This window comes from Elephantulus edwardii, unplaced genomic scaffold, assembly GCF_000299155.1.
Source record: "Elephantulus edwardii isolate Elephantulus edwardi_28Jun2011 unplaced genomic scaffold, EleEdw1.0 scaffold00015, whole genome shotgun sequence".
In the NCBI taxonomy this organism is placed as follows: Eukaryota; Metazoa; Chordata; class Mammalia; order Macroscelidea; family Macroscelididae; genus Elephantulus; species Elephantulus edwardii.
Genome location: NW_006399765.1, coordinates 20,079,422 through 20,084,879, shown reverse-complemented (window position 1 = coordinate 20,084,879; position 5,458 = coordinate 20,079,422).

Below are 5,458 nucleotides of genomic sequence, written 5' to 3'. Positions count from 1 at the left end.
AACAAATGTGAATGTTCAAGTTCAGCACTACTTCTGGGGGTTTTTTGTGTGTTTGTTTTGTTTTTAAAGGCTGTTGTTGTTATGTACTGTTAAGTCGGAACCAACTCATCGCTGACCCTCCAGCAGGTTTTCAGAGGGAATAAAATGGGAGAAGACTGCCCATCTTTCTGTCATAGAGCAGCTGGTGGATTTGAACTGCATGCCTTTGGGACTGCAGCGCAGCATCTTAGCACTAGGCCACCAGAGCTCCCTAACAGGAGGAGAAAATAAAGGTAGATATTCTTTGTAGATTGTTAAGTGTTGCATAAGGAGAAGGGTTCTTGTCCAGTTCTCAGCACCAGCCAGCATTCAGGCCCAAGTAGAAAGTCTGTGTCACCAACTAGGCTCTAAGGCTTTTGAGGGGAGCGCTGGGGTGTTGATCACCCTAAGACCCCACGGCTCCATCACAGGTCTCCCCACCCAGAAGGTTCCTTCCACTATTAAGAGCCCTTATTAAGAGGCTCTTATTAAGAGCCTCTGCTCTGCTGGCAGAGCCCATTGGTAGTACGGATGGTTAACCAAAAGGCTGAAGGTTCGGATCCATACAGAAGCACCTCACAAGAAAGTCTGGCCAGTTATTTCCAATAAAACCAGTTACTGAAAATTCCATCAGGCACGGGTCTGTTGTCACACACATGGGGTCACCAGGAGTCAGAACTGACTTTCTGGTGCTGGCATGGTGCGAAGAGGTGGCTTCTCTCTGGCCCTTGAGTTTGGAATAAGTGCCCTACAGAATCGACAGAGTGCCAATTTTCAGAGATAAAACATGGCTCAGCAGGGAGCAGTGATTAATCTGGTGATGAGAGCGATCTGGATTGTTGCAGAAAAGCAACAGAAAATCTGCAGTGTGCTTAATTCAAAACAAACAAACAAACAACCCCACAAACCCACCACCAAAAACCCACCTTTGCTTATTATTACTGAATGTTTTGATCAATGACTTTAAAGACTATAGCCCAGACAATGAAGACACAGGCAAGGCCACCATAATTTACAGGGGAGGATGTTACACACAAGGTTGCTCCCTAAAGTATTTCGTTACAGCTTTAAGTGCTTTGAGGAAGTACAAGGTGTCAGGTTTGCAGGTAGCTGAGAGGACCCACGTGACCACACCCAAGTACTGTGCAGATTAAATCGATTCAGTCATTCCTGATTTTGTCACCTGGATTATTTCCATTGTTTCCTTTAAACAGACTCTTTGTCCTCCTTAAGTAAATTACAGCTCGTTCTAGGAAATGCTATTCATTGAAGGTATGCATTTGATCAGCCATTTAGATAGTTCTCCCTAACATGCATTACATTAACATGAGCACTTAGAAAAATACAAAGAGATCCATGCGGCACCCAGTCGGCTTCCTGAAGTTGTCAATCCCCCTATTCCAGATCAACTCTGGGGGGAAACAATGTGAAAAACTCAGTATCTTCACTTAACCCTCCAAAGTTCCCAGTAGTGGTAAGAGATTGCACACAGTCTGAATCTATCAGCTGCTCCACAGAAGAAAGATGGGCAATCTCTCTCCACATAACTTACTGCCTCTGGAAACTCACTGGAGGGTCAGTTATGGGTCGGTTCTGACTTGATAGAACTCAACAACAACAACAACAGCAGCAGCATCCCTGGCATTGAAATAGCCACAGCCAAGAGGAGCCATTAAGGTGTCAAGAGGATCACCGACTTTTTATGCCAATGGAACGTTTTGTTTATTCACTTCCTAGAAACTTTTGTTTCCTGACACAAAGAAATCATGCTGTGTTCTATTAAATCTTCAAACAAGGGGCCATTTTTGTTGAACTTTTGTTTTGAATGTTGTTACGGTGACCTCAGGTCGACTAAAACTCCTAGCAACCCTGTGAACAACATCTGAAGCTGGTCCAATCCTACAAGAGTGCTCAAGATCTCTGCTAGGTATGCCCCAGCCCTCTGTTACAGTCAGTTTCACTTCATTTTGTTGAGGGTCATCTTCTCTTTCTCTGACCCTCCACCTATGGGAGCATGATGTCTTTTTCCAAGTTCCAAGGGCTGATTCCTCCTCTGCTTTATTCGATCCTTACTGGACTGGAGGAGATGGAGGCAAACTCTACAATAAATGGCAACCGACATTCAGTTAGGGGGCACTACAGGGAAGGGTGAGGACTAGGGCAAAGTGGCAAGAATGTGCTTTGGATGAAAGGCGTGGCTATGACTCAAATCCACCAATGGTCATCAGACAGGAATGCAGACCTCATCTGGCAGATCTCTCAATGGTTCAAGAGAAGCCAGAAATCTGGGTTTTATAAGGAAACATCCTGATTTTTAAATGCTGGCAACTTATTCAAATGAAAATATTCTCAGGCCAAAAAAAACACATCTGTGGGGTAGAGGTGGCCACAGGCTGCCCATTTGTGACCTCTGATGAAGGCCGAGTGAGAAACGGGCATAACTAAGTGTCCAAGACTGACTCATGCCCATCTATACAACATGAGCGTCCATCAAGGCCCCCTTCATGCTCTGTCATCTAACCCCCCCCAAAAAAAAGCAGTGAGTGGAAAGAATGGCGTATGTAGGCCATGAAAGTGGGGCAGAATTCGACACCATTTCCCAAACCGGTAATTCAACGAGAAATGTTTCTCTTCCCCGGCTGAGGTTTTTGGAGGCAGTGGGTGTGTTTTTAAAAAAACACAACACACCAAGTCAGGAATTTCATCAGGAAAAAACGTGGCAGCTCCGAATGGGCTCACATCTGAGGCTCCACTTGCCGAGGACACTCGGTCCTGTCTTCCCCAAAAGACCTCTCAGTTCAAGATGGGAGACAAGAAGGCCCTTGGGCTGTGGCAGCCGTGGGTGCCGGGGGACGGAGGTGGCAGAGGCTGGGTCTCCTGGGGAGCACAGCAGAGACACAGATAGAGGCCTCTCATGTCCAGTATAAGAAGGGGAAGAAAACACGGACCCTCGGGCTCACCCGCGCACTGTTCCCCAGCCCGGAAGTAAAGTCAGCCTTGGCCTAACAACCCAATGTCCTCATTTCCTCTCTCAGAGAGGAGGTGGACATGATAGCCTGCACTCTCCGACTGTGGACCAAGGGCCAGGGCAGCATTCCATTAACCAGGGGAACTCTTATTACTCCATCTTACAGATGAGAAAACTGAGGCTCCAACAGGCAAAGAGTTATTAAGGAAGAGAAACTGAATTTGTTCTGTCAGCACAAACCCAAAGCCTTCCAAATTATTTGTGTTGCTTTTTTTGTTTTTTAAGTGTGAGTTCTTATGCAAAATGGATGACCCTGGAGGACATTATGCTGAATGAAATATCTCAGTGACAAAAGGACAAATACTGCATAGGGCCACTGTTGTAAAATGGGACTGACATCGGGGTTGAGGGAAGACAGAAAAAGAGGGGAGGAATGATGTATATTGCCTTGAAACAGATGACGGAGAGAACTGTTTAAAAGGGACATATGAATGGGTATTCTTGTCATGACAGGAGTCCAGAGTGAAGGCTGCATAGTGGAGTGGACTTGGGGGTAGGGATTGCATAACAATGAAAGAGTTTTTCATTTTCTTTTCAAGGAGAAAAGTGAATTGGTGGGGAGGGTCTGGGCAGGGAGAAAAGTGCAACAATGAATGACTGGAAACCCTAAGTTTCTGTAAACTTTCATTAAAATTAATTTTTTTTAAATGTGCGTGTTCTACCATAGAATAATAATCCTCACACAACAGCTTAACCGAGCAATTTAGTCATGGAAAGGGGTCGAGAACGGAAACATGGAGAAGCACTAACACGCTCCTGGAGGTCACCCCAGCTGGCCGTTCTTCACAAGGAAGGGAGATGGACGTGGGCCTTGCTGAGCTTGCCTGGGCCCAGTTCATTAGACACAGCTGAGCGGGCAGAGCACACGTGGAAGGACAACATAACAGCAAACGGACATGTGTCCTGCCCTGGACATCCCACACACACTGTGCACCCCCCTCCAGCCCCGTGGCCTCCTTTCTACAGCGGGGATCCTAGGAGACCCCACCTGTAAGGACAGCAGGAGATGACAAGGCACAATGTCAGCTGCACCATGTCAGTCTCAACAAAGCACATCTGCCTGCTACTCCCAGCACTGCCCCATCTCAGGACTCAAGGCCTTTCCACCCAGATGAAGAACCTCAGAACCCCTGTGGACGTTTGCTTTTTATCCCCCACAACTTAGATCCAACCCCTAAGCCAACCTCACCAGCTTTACCTTAAAAATAGGTCCAGGATCCAGCCCTGCTGCTCCCACCTGGACCCAGGTCACCTCCATCTTTTGCCAGGCTCCCCTGCCCCACCTCTGTCCCCTTCACTCTGTTCTCCATACATCACCAGGGCGACCACTGCCAATGGGAGTCAGATCCCGTCCTTTCTCTGCTCCAGCCCTCAGAGGTTTCTACCTCACTCAGAGCAGATACCAGCAATCCACCTGTGACCTCCCCTGCTCTCCTCACTTGCTCCTGACTACCTGTCTCTGTACCTCTCCTCTCCTCCCCTCCCCTCCCCTCCCCTCTCTCTCTCTCTCCCCACTCCAGCTGCAGAGGCCTGGGCTCCTTGCTGTTCCTGGAATGCCCTATGTCCATCCCCACGCAGGGATTTTGAAGGCTCTTTAGCCAGAGTCCTCTCTGCTAGGAATGCACTGGGAGCCGCTGTGCCAGCCTACGAGACACAGCTGATGCAGATACAGGCATTTCTAAGCTCGTTAATCTAGTGAAACCAGCACTGCTGTTAAGTATTTTCACCAGGGGAATTGGCAGGTGTGCCAAATTGTGGTCCTACGTTTCTCTCTCTTGCCTGAGTGATAACTGACCACAAGTTTAGAAGGCTTGGCTTTGTGCTGTGGTCATGTCATTGCAGTGAGGGCCCTTGTAAACGCAGCAATCTCTCCATCATGCTGTATCTGTGTTCTTGTTTATTGTCAGTAGACATAAAAGCACCATGAGGGAACGGACTTGGTCAGTTTTGTTCACAGATGCTTTTCCAGGGCCCAGAACAATGACTGCTTCATAGTAGGTGCTCTGTCACTATGCGCGGAATGGTTGAACAACAGCTATTTCTGTGGTTATGGAAGACCTGAACATGCACAGTACTTTAGACACTGGACTCGATTTGGAACATGAGCAATATGTCAAAAGGAAGAGCACGTTAACCCACATTTCCAGCCGAGAGAACATTCTTCTCTCGGGACAGTCAGACCTTTTGGACCCCATAGTAGACCACTGTGAGGAGCTGTAAAGAAGTGGTGGGTAACATTTTTGGATTAGCATTGGGGGAAGTTCATTCTGGGCATTGCAGCTCAGAAAACCCAGGGTAGATGGGACGCCACAGGCTGCCTCCCTCTGCACTGTAGCCAGCCCCAGTCACTGCCCTCAGTCCACGACAGACACTCATTTGCAAAGATCAACGAGGGCAAGGGTGACCTTTGGT